Source organism: Halictus rubicundus, chromosome 2, assembly GCF_050948215.1.
Source record: "Halictus rubicundus isolate RS-2024b chromosome 2, iyHalRubi1_principal, whole genome shotgun sequence".
NCBI lineage: Eukaryota > Metazoa > Arthropoda > Insecta > Hymenoptera > Halictidae > Halictus > Halictus rubicundus.
Window position 1 is genome coordinate 14,789,718 of NC_135150.1, and position 14,530 is coordinate 14,804,247.

Genomic DNA, 14,530 nt, shown 5'->3' on the forward strand with positions numbered 1-14,530 from the left:
TTCGGCTCGGCGACAGGCCCCGCTGAGCGCGGCGTTGGCATTGGCCGGGCCGGAATCCGTCCCCTGTAGCCGCGTTCTGATTGGTCCGTGATTTTCATTAATAACTCCTTAACAATGCCGAGGAGAACATTTTCGCAAAGGAAAAAGTTGCTCCAAATGACCTCAGGAATCACCCCTTTCAAGGAAGTACATTTTTGGGACTGCTCACCATCTTTAAACGTGTGTAGCTCATTGCAACAAACTGTATTTTTTAAATTTCCAATATAATCCCATACAAAAAGCTTGTGAAAAACAATTTTTAGCATTTTCTCCGCAATTCCGATCAATTGCAATTTTTTCAAAAATTTTACTTCACAGCATATGGTGAAGTAACTGTTTTAATTTCAGAAATATAAATTTAAAATTAGTCGTGGAAGACATTGTATTCAGATGTTGACTGTAGAAAACGTATAAATGAATTAGCCCAATGGCACTTCTATGTCTGCAATAACAGTAGAATCTGAAACGGATCGTTTTGACCTCCCTGGTAATTCTAGTGTTAAAGCTTTCTACAGCCAGCGTCTGTCAGACGGTATACAGACTATAAAGAGTCAGAGAGTCTCGCTTCTATCGGCGTGTCTATCGTAATTCATCAGAGAACAACATTTTCTTTCACCGCGCGGAAAATTCGCGCGTCTGTCTGTCGGATACATATATCTGGATCGGCGAGCTCGATTTCTTTTTCGATCCTCTATCCCCTGTTAAACGAGCCGAGGATGTTTCCAGCCGCCGGATGGCCCAGTTTTAAGCGAGAGCGGATTGGACTCTGCGACGACACGGCAAATTGATTTCCAGATCTCTCGATTAGTCAGAAATAGACCGGAGTGCAATCCGTAGTCGGGGAGGGCGGGCGAAAAAAATATCATTAGCCTGTAATTTCGCCGGGGAGGACGAGTTTCCCCGACGGAGACCACTGACATTACCAGGGAAAGGTCGTCTACATAGCTCGCTACAGAGAGAGAGGACACTTGTCCCGAACCGGAGGCGTCTTTCCATGAATTTCCATCTGTAAAATGCCAACGATTCGTCGTCACGACAAACAAGCGAAACGGACGATGCGCCGCTGCAGGCTTCTCCGGGGCAAATGAATTAATTACCGAGCCGCATTGACGCAAACTGCGTCTCGCGAGAGCAGCGCCGGTTTTTCCGCCGGTTTATCGCCGATTGCGTATCGCGTCCGTGATAACGACGTCGTTCAGCCCCTGTCGATACAAACTCCAATCGTACAGGGAAAAAAAGACATGCTCGCCGAGCGAACACGATAAACGAATATTGCGCCGCCGCGGTTTATGTAAACGCGATATTACGCGCGGATTATCGTCGGCGATGCTTTCGGCGGATCTCGTCGATTTTTACGATCGCTCGACCGTTTTATCGTTGTCCTGCGAGGACGAGGCCGCTGTTAAATACTGCTCGCGCGTGTAATACTAGAAACGGCTGTGTATACTGTCGATGTAAAACGAATTTCTGATTCACCGAGGTCCATGGGAATGTTCTGGTTAATGTAGACGTTACACGTGGTTTAGAGGGGAAGGACCGCTGCCGGAACGATCGATGTGTTATTTATGAAGAGTTCTTGGCAAAGAAAAATGATCACATTGGAACGGCCAACTGTGGAGCACTTGAGCGGCTCAGACGTCTCCGACGTTCCGTCTCGGATCGATCTCGCCGAGATGAAAATGAATCCAAAATCAGTCGTCCCATATAATACCGGGTACAGAGCCAAGAATAATATTTCCCCAGCCCATCAGAAATGCAGTAAAGGCGCCAGATTCGCCGATTGCTAGACTGCAATGAGAGACGTTCCGCCGATCGGAAATTGGAGCGCAGCTATGCATCTTTCCATCGGTAATGGAGCGAAAAGACTTTATGCTCGCGCTGCGAACAGATCGTCAATGTACTATGCACGAGTCCGAGTATACGAACGTTTGTCAGATCTCAAACAGCAACACGCCTAATTGCCGCGATTCGCTTCTTCCCAGTCGCAAGTTCTCTTTCGATTCCGTAAATAGCTCAAAAATAAGGTGAGCAACCTCGTGGAACGGCACCCGGCGTGGGACCAACTTTCAAAACAACTTAGAACTTTAGTCAGAACTTTCTCCGGCGTCGAATCAGCTTATCGCCTTGTATGGGATTACTGGAGTACACGCGTTTCTGCGAAATTGAAAAACAACGTTAGGAAATGCGAGCGGATGCGAGACAGCTACTGGTGTGTTTGATAATAAAATTATCGGGTTTTCGCTGGGATTTCGCTTGTCCAAACAGAGAAGGCACGCGACGAGATATCTTCTTGAAAGGGGAATTTTCCTAGCTGAACAATGTTTGCGTATCCTGGAGAACGGTGTCTGAATATTGTAGGAATTTGTGTTGCGACATTCAAATACTAGAATTTCTAGAATTTTCGAGGGATGGCAAATCTGAAACACAGAGATTGTATTAGATTTACTTTAAAAAAATAATGACATTTTACACGTTTCTTTGTATCCAATTTTTCTCTGTTTTACCTCTTTTTCTCTCTTTTGCACTTTCCGTTCCAACTCGTTGATTTTTTAAATAATGGTATAGAATTTTACCCCGAAATTTTCGCATATATCAAGCCATTACTGTATTTTGAAAGTTTCCTTTTCTGCTGTGTCCTAAAGTTTGAAAAGCGTGATTGCACTCTAGCCCCGAGGTCCGGAGACACAGTTGCGTGCGAACATCAGCGAACGGGCCTGCCGGCGAACCTATTCTCGCTTTCAAAGTAAACTCTTCAACTGTTGGTCACCCACCGTTCGTCTCGGACACGCTCCCTTTTGCGTCGAAGCTGAAAAAGCGGGGACGATTGCGCAACCTCGCGTCGCGGGAACGTTGTTTCTCAATCGCCAACGGGGGGAAGAGGGAACGGGGCCCGGCGTACGCACGGGGTTCCGTGAAGTCCCCGATTTCCGAGGCGATAACCTGCGGTAATGCGTAATGTAAACGCACCGGGCACGGGTGCGTAACAGGTAGCGGCCGCGTACCGTTACCAGGAGATTCCTCGAGGCTTCGGGTACGCGGGAAACTATTCGGGCACGAAGGTTGCTACTCCTTCCGATCCTCCTCGGCTAATTAACGGCGATTAGAAGCGTTTCGAGCGTGTGGCGACCAAGTGCGCGCGCGTGCATCCCGCGACAATCGACGTGCGAAACGCGACAATACAAGGACGTTCGAAATGATCCGTACTCGTGTCCGTGAGACGACGGTGTACCATGCGACTTTTAGTCGTCCCGCATTCTTTTTCCGCCGTCTCGGCCGCCTCTTTCCGTCGTCGCTTTGACCCCTTTCTCTGGCGACGGTAAACGAACGTGACGCAACGAGGCATTAACATTTCAGTGGTCCGTTAACCCGCCAATCGAAATATCGGCTACCCCTTCTTTTGTTCAGTTTCCTCGGACGAGCACGACTGTCCCCGGCACGTTGCGTGCGTTTCCGGTCAAGTGGCTACCCGTGGTTCTCGAGGAGCGGAGGCTAAAAGCGTTCGATCGAGCCGGTAAACCGTCCATTCTAGTGATTATTCATTAACCGCTCGCCCTGCGATTTCTCCTACGGCTGCAGCACCGATTCGAAATTTCTTTGTCGTTATTAATCTCCTAGAAGAGAAAGGAAGTGCTATAGTTTCTCCAGCGGCTGGACGTCGATAGCGAAAACATCTTGTGCAACGATCACCTTGTGCAAATAAACTATCGACGCGAGTATGTACAATGTTTAAAATGGAGCATCGATTTCAAGGAACGCTCAATTACAATGCTCAACTGACAATCCTTATCGCCATCTTCAACGCGATAAGAGCATTTGCTGACTCATTAATATTTCTGTTCGATATACTATTGTTGCGACTACAGGTAGTGACTCGCACTTGCAGGTTCTTGGAAAGGAAAATGGAGTCATCACCGACCAAGTGTTCTCCAAATATTGCATAATTGCGCTTGAGGACTCGAACAGTCGTTTTCTTTATTAGATATTTTCAAGACTAACGATTGCTTGCCACGGAACGGATGATTTTTGGTCAATCGGGTCCCCGGAGAGCTGAAGGACCGGTTCCCAGTCTCGTTAAATATTAATGTGATTAAGTACCTGCGCGGAAGACCATCTTTGGAAGATTTTGTAACCCATAACCCGCGAAACCAGTCGTCGGACGACCTTCGCCATGAAATATTCGCGGATACGTTCTACGCATCATCGTGCCCTGCACTCGACTTCGTGTTCCATTTCCATCCGTTTCTGCGCCGACTGTTAAAACGCTGCTTCGAGGGCAACACTTGGACACGGTTTATTTATGCGGGGACAGGCTCTCGCTAGGAACGGAACCACCGTTTTTGCGGGCGCGCAAATAAAACTGTCCAGCATTTCAATGATAATGAATTAGACTGGGAAATAAAGCGACGCAATTGTGCCGTTCAGAAGTCATACTTCAACCGGGGGCCCTCGGGAAAAGAGGTTGGGCCCGCGTTTTATTTATTTTTTGTTCCGATACACGCGTTCCTCCTGCACAGGCAACTTTGTGCCAGTTTCCAAGCCTCGGCGAGCCCGGTGCAACGAATAATTTCACCGAAGTGCTGCCGCAGCCTCCGAACACTTTTACCATTATTGCAGAAAAAGCTGAAACATCCCGCGACCCGAATGGAAACACAGAACACTCGATATTTGTCCTCATTAAGTTGCGCAACCCGCGGTACATGCTCCACCAGCTAATTTTTCTCGCAATTTTTCTTTGTACACGTGTACCACGCTCAATGGACTACTTCTTTGTCGAGAACCTCATTGTGGAGGTTCTTTTATCGACCACATTAGCTACGAGCTATTATTTCATAGCTTTTCAAAGTTTATAGTTCACGGGAGGGGGGTTTTAATTAATTTTTTAAATGGCAGCAGCGATTCCAATCGTCGACTAGAAATTCACCTTCGGACACTTCATTATACGATTTTTTCCCCGAGTTATTATATAATAGAAGTTACATCAGCCCCGCTTCTCAAATTCCTCACAAATAAATTCGAATAACAAAATATCATATCGTTAACTATCGTAAATTCTCTATAAACCAGCATTGCTACAGCACTACCCGATTCATGCTCGTTCCCGTCCATATTTCCCTATCAACAAATTGGACAATCCCCATCGGACCATTTCGTACAAATCAATAAATCAAACGACTTCTGGCTAATCTAATCTCGCCAACGTGAGAAAGCATCGAATCCTGGGAAAGTTTGTCCGTCGATTTGTCCATCTCTAGCACGTCAAGGTCGTGTTAGGTTATGTACCCGCAAGAAGTAAATATGGCGGAAACGGTCTTACGCAGGAGGATCTTTCCTTGCAACGTAACGGGTGTCGGGAACGTCCGCGCGCTCTTGCCATCTCGTTCGAGTAGAAGCGATCGGCGCGTCGAATCGCGCGCGGTAGGTCGCGAATGTTTATAAACGAATCACGTATCGGTCGATAGTTAAAGACCTGTCAGCGGCACGCGCGACGCTCGCTAAAATTTCGACAGGCTCGGACACAAGCGCGTATGTACCCCGTGTGCACGCCTGTGTATAAACGGGCTACCTATTATCTCTGAAAGTTTCACAGCGGCGAACAAAACGCTTGTGCGCTTGAGGTTACGTGGTACGAGGCGGCAGGCATTCTCATGCTATCAATTCGAGAGATACGACGAACCGTTTTCGGTGTCGAAATGTAACGAAACATGGATTCGATAAATTATAACGTACGGTTCAGCGGCTCTTGGTTCGGCAATTTCAGCGTGGAAAAAAAAAGTTATAAAGATGACTGTCTAGGTTGGGTCATCGACAGTTACGCGTGGAACTACCAATGGCCAGAGGCTTCTCATTCAAAACATTCCCAAGCTATAGTCGGTACGTGTTATCTTATACTCGACGGGAAAGAAAAATTTGCCTCTACGAAACTGTTTGTTCCCTGACACCACGTAGCATCGTTATAAATATTGTGCCTTACCCAGCGAACTTTAAGAGGCAGTGGTCCGTTCACACTTGAGCACGGCCACACAGTATGACCACCTGAAAAAGGGAGGAGAAGGAGAAGGAGGAGGAGAAGAGAAGAGGCTCGCGGAATCAAGAAAATCCAACGGTCGATTTACGTGCAGGAATACCGCAAGCAGAGAGAGGAGAGATCGGTGAAAAGCGAGCAGGAGAGAGAAAGATAGGGGACAAGCGAAAGAGAGGGAGGTAGGAAGAGCAAGAGCGAGGTAGGAAGAGCAAGAGCGAGATAGGGAGAGAGAGAGAGAGAGAGAGAGAGACGACCGGAGTGGGAGTGGATACACAAAGAAGACAGGAAGAGAAACGTCAGGAGCCATTTTTACAGGAGAGTCCACTAAAACGGTTCCGTTGTAAAGTATCGTATAGGATCGGTGGATGTTTTACGTACCGGTTACCCCGCTAGACAGTCGAATCCAGCGAGCAGCTGACTTTCCCTCCTGTACGATCGACTGTCATTTGTGACACAGGTTCATATACGCGTGCCCGAACGCCGCTTGACGATTCGCGGCACCTGGGGTACACCGTTGTTCGGCCGATTTCCTCGTCGGCGTGTGTGCTGCTGTTTCTCGTTGAGAACGCCTCCGGGACCCGTCGATAAGAACGGATGGCAGCCGCGCGAATACACTCCTCGACGGCGACCACGAACCACGTCGTGCCGTCGTTGATTGCCACTCTCGCGCACGCACTCACGGCAATGGGATGTATGTTTACACGGCACCGCACTGTCTCTTTCTCGCACTCTCGTTCGTCGACACACGGTGTGCTACTCGTCGTTGTGCACCCTCCGTCGGATAGATATTGCCTCTTCTGAGCGTTCGCCTCTCTTTTCGGCACCCCGCCCACCCGCGGCCCCTCTGACCCCTTCGATCCGGTCGCAACAGGAAAAGGAAGATTTCCTTGCTCCTTCCTCGACGGACTGTCCCGACACACTTCTAGCTTCTTCTCGCTCCTGCCGTGTTCCGTTCCTCTGTCCCCCCTGCCGCACACTCGTTCTCTCTCGCTCACTCGCACGTTCTCTCTTTCTTACCAGTGCTAGAACACTATCCTCGTTCGTCGCTCTCTCTAACCCCCGGTCGTCTGTCTCTGTTCGACTCGTCCCGTGGCTCGTCTCGCACCCGTCTCTCTCAATCTATCTCTTTCTCTATCTTGCCTGTCCTCGTCCACCGCGTTCCACGGACCCGGACGACCGTTCCAATTCTCGCGTACGCCACGCACGCTCTCGGCCGATCGCTCGCGACCGGTGTTCTCGCACACTCGCCGAATCGAATTTTGCTGCGGCCGATTAGATAAAAACCGACGGAGACCGCGAGCGTCGACGACAGACGCGCTCGCGACACCGTGACACGGGAAAGCTGGGGAAACGGACTCGATCCGACACGAGCGATCAGCTACCTGCCCCGCCGCTGCACCGTCACCGTGCCGCCATCTGCAACCGCGTGCCCAGAACTACCAGCGATCCACCACGGCGCCAAATTTGAATCGCTTCACGCGCCCCTTCCTAAGGTGTCCTCGTTTTGCTGCAATGGTGGCCATATACAGTAGACTCCCGTGTAACACGGTAGTAGGTCACGCGTTGTATGAATTTGTGTTATCGGAAATCGTGATGAACGAGAACTTTCCTCGTAGCTTATGACGGAACATGTTTGGAGTGATTATTGTCATGTCAAGTTTTATTTTCCGTATTTCGTCAATTAGAACAGTCTTTTCAAAATAAATAGTATAGATCGCGTTGTACAAAATCGCGAACGGAAACGAGAGAGATCGTGTTATGGAAAAACAGTATTTGGAATATCTTTGGTGCGTTATATAATTCGCGTTATACGGGAGTTTACTGTATTTACGTACAAGTAATACTTTAATTTTTAAACTATCTGTGTTCTCGTCCACAAAAGTGTAGAAATCATATTTTTATACAATTCGATCGTTGTTTTACCAAATACTTGTTAGCGGGGCTGGTGCTGTGGCGATTCCTAGCCTTTGACGGATTTATGGCAGGATCTTAGCCAGCATGCTGTCCCGGTAGGGGGTGATTGGGAATAAACAGAACTGCCGTCGGGTGATGGCTAATGATGTGGACCTTATCCAATGACATTATCTATTTTGGGTCGTTACCGGCTAGATAAATCCAATCATTTCCAATACATCTCTCTTTACATGGAGGCAATACCTCTTTTATTATATTTAAATATTATTTAAATTTTGTCTCACGTCCGCAGAGCTGTGGAACTCCTTGCCATTTCTGTGTAACATCCTACCGTATCGGTTGAAACTATTATGGTGGAACTAATACCACAAACGAGATGTAGGAGTTGACCAATCACCATATGGGGTTTCGTGTCTCACGATCTGAAATACCGACATCGTTAACAACAACTAGATTTCTTACGCCCTCTACTCTGAGGAACGATAAATCTTGTAACTAGATCCACGAGAACTTTAGCCCATATACCTATGATAAATGATGAAGATACGACTCTGAACCCAATACACGACCGTTCACGCACACGGGTGTAAACAGGTGTAAATCTAACCCGCTGAGGACAGCAAACCTAACACTAACCTAACACTCGCTCAACAGGGACAAGCTGACCCTTTTTCATTGAATGAAAAGGTATTCCGAAACAAAAACTGCGTGTTTCGATTAATAATTGAAAGGAGGTGCCAAGAAGGCGTAGGTGGGCCAAGGGTAAACAAGGAAAGCGAGAAGGAAGGCAGGAAGGACCCTTGGCCCACCCCGTGCAAGTTTGAAATAAATTCAGACACAATTCAATTAAATACACAAGTTTTTATTATCAATAAGTCTTTAATTTTATTTCACAATGTTATCGCAAATTACAAATGAGCAGCTATTAGCTCGATATTATTCTCTATTTGTAAGATAATAGAAGATCTAACAAATAGAGAATATTACCGATTGCCCGGGTCTCACCACGAGGAGGTTGCTGCACGAGAGACCCGAAAGGATGCCAGAAGGAATTCAATACGCTTCCTTCTGACTCCCTTTCTTACAACGACGCTTTCGAGTTTTACAAACTAAATTTCGCAGCGTATGTCGAGTAATTATTGCGGAGCAAAATGTGTGAATCGGAGAAGAAGTCTCCGACCCACGGGGGATCAAGAACGAATCAGGCAGAAGGCTCTGATTCTTTCAAAGAGAGAAATAAAACCGAACCAGAGCAGAAGGCTCTGGATCGAGGGTGACGCGACGCGTACAATGCTTGCAGAACCAACTCCAGCCAGCACCGATACCCGGCGTGTCCTCACGAAGAGCGATGGCCGAGAGAAGCGTTCAAACGATACCCTAAGTTTCCCCCACCCACCTGTCGCCAGGCAACGACTAGCGTTGAGGCGACTCGGGTGGACTTACGGCAGGGAGGATTTTACACGAGTGAACAGGTCTCTCGAACATCCCTCTCAATGGATCTACGCCGAGCACCGGTACCAACCGGTCTGGTACATACAAGCAAGGTCCGACACAGCATAAGGCTGTGTCGGAATCAAAAATCGAACCGAGCAAGGTGAAGTTACGGCAATAATTACTCGACATTTATACAATACTAATAAACAAGCTTAATGACTAACGCACGCACTCGAATCGAGCAATTATTGTGAGCCAAAAAAAAACTAAATCTGACAAGTCTCTGAACAATTCCAGAGAAAATAAAAATGGAGCAGAAGGCTCAGATTTACGAGAAAGAAAAATGAAAGAAGCGAACCAGAGTAGTAGCCTCTGGTTCGAGGGTGACGCTACCAACTGGTCACAGCAGAAGGCTGTGACCCAAATCAACAAGCGAAACTAACAAAGTGAATCTAACACAATAATTGCTCTAGAACTAATACGAACTTATAAATACTGTGAAGTCTTCTTAAAATTCGTTGTCTTCGTTCGACGATGATTCTGCTGAACTGTTGTGATTTAACTGAAACAGACTAATAATAATTAGACACAAAATGGAGGAACACAGAAGTAATCGAAGAAGAAACGAGACTTCGTACGATGCGTTGTCTTCGTTCGATGATAAATTTCTGCAACTGTTGTGCTCAATCTGAAACAGATTAGTAATGATTAGACACAAAACACTGGAGGAACAACGAAGTATAAGAAGACGATGAAATAAAGACAAAACGATGACCCCGTACACGAGTACGGCCTACCTGATATGCACACGAGTGCAAATCTACCAGCTCACGAGAGCCAACCTACGACCAGCTCACGAGAGCCAAGCTAACCCCGTACACGAGTACGGCCTACCTAATATGCACAAGAGTGCGAATCTAACCGGCTCACCAGAGCCAACCTACGACCAGCTCACGAGAGCCAAACTAACCCCGTACACGAGTACGGCCTACCTAATATGCACATGAGTGCGTATCTAACCGGCTCACGAGAGCCAAACTAACCCCGTAAACGAGTACGGCCTACCTAACATGCACAAGAGTGCAAATCTAACGGCTCACGAGAGCCAAACCAACCCCGTACACAAGTACGGCCTAACAGACAAGAAACTAAGAGTAGATGAAGTCAGAACTTCAATCTACTGAGGTGGCGCTTCGGGGCGCCCCGGGTTCGCCAATACCCGTACTCACCCACAGCAGTGAGTCCCTGAGGGACCTCCGTTCGGAGGAATACCAATTTAAAACCAGATATATAAATTTTATAATAAGAACTTTTGAAAGTTCAGAAATAAATTTCAATCGGAAAGATGAACAATTCCAATCGAAAATAAATCAAACGAAATTGGGACGCAACGACATAAAGGCTAGGGTCATAGCAATTTTAAGAAACGGAACTTTTAAAAAGTTCAGAAGCAAATTTCAATTAGAAATCCAGAAAAAATGTACGATGTTTATTGAATGAAAAAGTATTCCGAAACAAGAAGTGTGTGTTTCGATTAATAATTAAAAGGAGGTGCCAAGAAGGCGTAGGTGGGCCAAGGGTAAACAAGGAAAGCGAGAAGGAAGGCAGGAAGGACCCTTGGCCCACCCCATGCAAGTTTAAAATAAATTCAGACACAATTCAATTAAATACACAAGTTTTTATTATTAGTACGTCTTAAATTTTATTTCACCATGTTATCGCAAATTATAAGAGAGCAGCTATTAGCTCGATATTATTCTCTATTTGTAAGATTACTAGAAGTTCTTACAAATAGAGAATAATACCGATTGCCCGGGTCTCACCACGAGGAGGTTGCTGCACAAGAGACCCGAAAGGAAGCCAGAACGAATTCAATACGCTTCCTTCTGACTCCCTTTCTTACAACGACGATTTACAATATTACAAACTAAATTTCGCAGATCGCTAAATGGGAAAGATTACTTTTCCACAGACGGAAAAGGTCACTTTACCATTTAGCGTATATCGAGTAATTATTGCGGAGCAAAAGGTGTGAATCGGAGAAGAAGTCTCCGATCCACGGGGGATCAAGAACGAATCAGGCAGAAGGCTCTGATTCTTTCAAAGAGAGAAATAAAACCGAACCAGAGCAGAAGGCTCTGGATCGAGGGTGACGCGACGCGTACAATGCTTGCAGAACCAACTCCAGCCAGCACCGATACCCGGCGTGTCCTCACGAAGAGCGATGGCCGAGAGAAGCGTTCAAACGATACCCTAAGTTTCCCCCACCCACCTGTCGCCAGGCAACGACTAGCGTTGAGGCGACTCGGGTGGACTTACGGCAGGGAGGATTTTACACGAGTGAACAGGTCTCTCGAACATCCCTCTCAATGGATCTACGCCGAGCACCGGTACCAACCGGTCTGGTACATACAAGCAAGGTCCGACACAGCAGAAGGCTGTGTCGGAGTCAAAAATCGAGCCGAGCAAAGTGAAGTTACGGCAATAATTACTCGACATAATTACAACGACGATAAACAGTCTTAACAACTAACTCACGCACACCAGTCGAGCAATTATTGTGGCAAGAAAAGGAAACTAAATGGAACAAGTCTCTGAACAATGTGAGACAAAATGAACATGGAGCAGAAGGCTCTGAGTCGCGAGGCAACAATAAAAAGATCAAAGCAGAAGGCTGAGATTTACAAAAAAGAAAAATGAAAGGAGCGGACCAGAGCCGAGGACTCTGGTCACTACCGACTGGTCACAGCAGAAGGCTGTGACCCAAATCAAGAAGCAAATTTAACAAATTGCATCTAACACAATAATTGCTCGACAACTAATACTATCTTACAAATAATGCGGTCTTCGATCGATGCGGTGTCTTCGTTCGACGATAAATTTGCTCATCTGTTGAACTTTATCTGAAACAGACTAATAATAATTAGACACGATACAATAGAGGAACCGAAATAGAAGTAGACGATGGAAAGAAGACAAACCCCGTACACGAGTACGGCCTACCTACCATGCACAAGAGTGCGAATCTAAATAGCTCACGAGAGCGAACCTAACAGCAGCTCACGAGAGCGAAGCTAACCCCGTACACGAGTACGGCCTACCTAACACGCACAAGAGTGCGAAACTAACCAGCTCACGAGAGCCAACCTAAGACCAGCTCACGAGAGCCAAGCTAACCCCGTACACGAGTACGGCCTACCTAATATGCACATAAGTGCAAATCTAACCGGCTCACGAGAGCCAAACTAACCCCGTACACGAGTACGGCCTACCTAACATGCACAAGAGTGCAAATCTAACGGCTCACGAGAGCCAAACCAACCCCGTACACAAGTACGGCCTACCCGACAAGAAGCTAAGAGTAGATGAAGTCAGAACTTCACTCTACTGAGGTGGCGCTTCGGGGCGCCCCGGGTTCGCCAATACCCGTACTCACCCACAGCAGTGAGTCCCTGAGGGACCTCCGTTCGGAGGAATACCAATTTAAAACCAGACATATAAATTTTAGAATAAGAACTTTTGAAAGTTCAGAAATAAATTTCAATTGGAAAAGATGAACAATTCCAATCGAAAATAAATCAAACGAAATTGGGACGCAACGACATAAAGGCTACGGTCGCCCCGGGTTTGCCAATACCCGTGCTCACCCACGGCCCCATCCGTGAGTGAGCCCCTGAGGGACCTCCGTTCGGAGGAATACCAATTTTAAATCAGATAAATAAATTTTAGAAGAAGAACTCTTGAAAGTTCAGAAATAATTTTTAATTTGAAAGTTGAACAATTTTAATCAAGAATAAATATAGCGAAATTAGAACGCAACAACCTACAAGCTTGGGTCGCCCCGGGTTCGCTAATACCCGTACTCACTCACGGCCGCATCCGTGAGTGAGCCCATGAGGGACCTCCGTTCGGAGGAATACCAATTTTAAACCATATACACAAATTTTACAAGGGGGACTTTTGAAAGTTTAGGAATAAATATTCGATCGGAAAGATGGACAATCCGAATCAAAAATAAATCGAACGAAATTGGGACGCAACGACCTACAAGCTCGGGTCGCCCCGAGTTCGTTAATACCCGTACTCACCCACGGGCCCGGCCCGTGAGTGAGCCCCTGAGGGACCTCCGTTCGGAGGAATACCAATTTTATGTTAAAAATATAATATTTCAGAGTACGAATTTTATGTAAAAAATATAATATAATTTCAAAATACCAATTTTATGTCAAAAATATAATATAATATAATAAAATTCCAAAATACCAATTTTATGTCAAAAATATAATATAATGTAATTTCAAGAAAAGAAACTTGTGAAAAATTCCGAAGCAAATTCGAATTAAAAATACAGAAATAATAATTGACGGCTTTCGTTGAATAAACACGTATACCAAAATAGAAAATGTATATTTGTATTGTCACTTACCAGCTGTTGAAAGTTGACCAAGGTGAGCGGAGACGGCTTCCAGGAACCGCTGTCCGACCGCGAACCAGCTTAAGGTGGACCAGGGTTGACCAGTGATGTCCACTGCAGCTCTGGAGGATCCCTGGTCCACTCGAAGGTAGGTGAGGGTAGGCCAGGGTGGGCCAGGGCAGCTCTGGAGAACCTCTGGTCAACTCCAAGGACCTTCGTCCTTCTGGTCCCGGAGCCCTCCCGTTCCGTCCTGAGTGCGCACAACGACTGACTGACTGAGCGCGGACGCCGTGGTGGGGTGCGCGGTGCGCGGTGCGCAACTCCCCCACCCCAAACTAACTTCGACAAACTTCGATCGCCGCGATAGTAATTATTGATAAATTTGTTATTTCTGGCTGCATAATGTTTATAACAATTTCTTTTGGTAATGGTATCAACAAGCAATTCCTTGACCATCTTGCCATCTAATTTTTTAGTAAAAATACCTAATAGAACTCGAGATACAGAGTAACTTTTGAACCATGAATATTCGCACGTATTAATTTATCGAACACATTTCACTGATAAATTTATTATTTCTGACTGTTTAATGTTTATAACAATTTCTTTTGTTAATGGTGTCAACAAGCAATCCCTTGACCATCATGCCAACTAATTATTTAGTAAAAATAAATTATAGAAAGCGAGATATAGAATAACTTTTAAGC

At 46.2% G+C, this 14,530-nt stretch overlaps 1 protein-coding gene across 1 annotated transcript in view; it reads right to left on the reverse strand.

Annotated features, from left to right (window-relative positions):
* The window catches only part of Snrk (SNF related kinase), a 37,133-nt gene extending 29,672 nt beyond the window's left edge, over positions 1-7,461 (reverse strand). The window contains exon 1 of the mRNA XM_076805443.1: positions 6,440-7,461. The gene's annotated coding sequence lies outside the window, so the exon portion shown is untranslated. The remainder of the gene's footprint in view (positions 1-6,439) is intronic.
* Between the last annotated feature and the right edge of the window lie 7,069 nt (positions 7,462-14,530).